The sequence below is a fragment of the Propithecus coquereli genome, unplaced genomic scaffold (assembly GCF_000956105.1).
Source record: "Propithecus coquereli isolate 6110/MARCELLA unplaced genomic scaffold, Pcoq_1.0 Scaffold239, whole genome shotgun sequence".
NCBI lineage: Eukaryota > Metazoa > Chordata > Mammalia > Primates > Indriidae > Propithecus > Propithecus coquereli.
In genome coordinates this window covers 1437881-1438671 of record NW_012147941.1, presented here as the reverse complement: position 1 = coordinate 1438671, position 791 = coordinate 1437881, and the positions used below count along the sequence as shown (strand labels likewise).

The 791-nt window shown below is 44.4% G+C and overlaps 1 protein-coding gene across 2 annotated transcripts in view; it reads right to left on the bottom strand.

The window, feature by feature from the left end:
- Positions 1–791, bottom strand: part of EYA3 (EYA transcriptional coactivator and phosphatase 3) — a 145334-nt gene that overhangs the window by 42437 nt on the left and 102106 nt on the right. The gene's annotated exons all lie outside the window — the stretch shown is intronic.

Sequence of the window (791 nt, the reverse complement as noted above, 5' to 3'; positions counted from 1 at the left end):
GGGTTTTAATTAAAACTGCAGTGACTAGAATTTATCACAGGCAATGGTGTATATACAGCTCGTGTGTGTGTGTGTGTGTGTGTGTGTGTGTGTGTGCGCGCGCGGTGCACACTGGGGGGACAACAGGAAATGGGGATTCTCAAATGAAAAATTCTGAGTAGGTGACTGACATTTAGAGAAAATTAATCAGATAGTATTTTAGAGCATGGACAAGCACAGGGGGGAAAATGGGGAGGAGATAAGCAATTAACCATGGTAATTCTGGATTAAAGAGGGGAAAAAACCAAAACATGCAAAATGATAGCAAAAATGAAAAGGAAGGGAAGAATTCGAGAACTGGCTGGATTAGGGAAGGGTGTGGGAAAAAATGGAAGATGACTGGTCTGGTTTTAGGTCTAGGTTATTGAGGAAAAAATAATTGATGTCAGCCAGATGCAGTGGCTCATGCCTGTAATCCCAGCACTTTGGGAGGTTGAGGCATGAGGACTGCTTAAGGCCAGGAGTTACAGACCAGCCTGGGCAACACAGCAAGACCTCAACTCTACAAAAATAAATAAAATTAAAATTAAAAAAAAATTAGCCAGGTGGTGGCACATGCCTGTAGTCCTAACTACTCCAGAGGTTAAGGCAGGAGGATCGCTTGAGCCCAGGAGTTCGAAGCTGCAGTGAGCTATGATTGGGCCACTGCACTCCAGCCAATGCAAGAGGGAGATCTCATCTCTTTTTTAAAAAAATTAATTAATTGGCCGGGCGCGGTGGCTGACGCCTGTAATCTAGCACTCTGGGAGGCT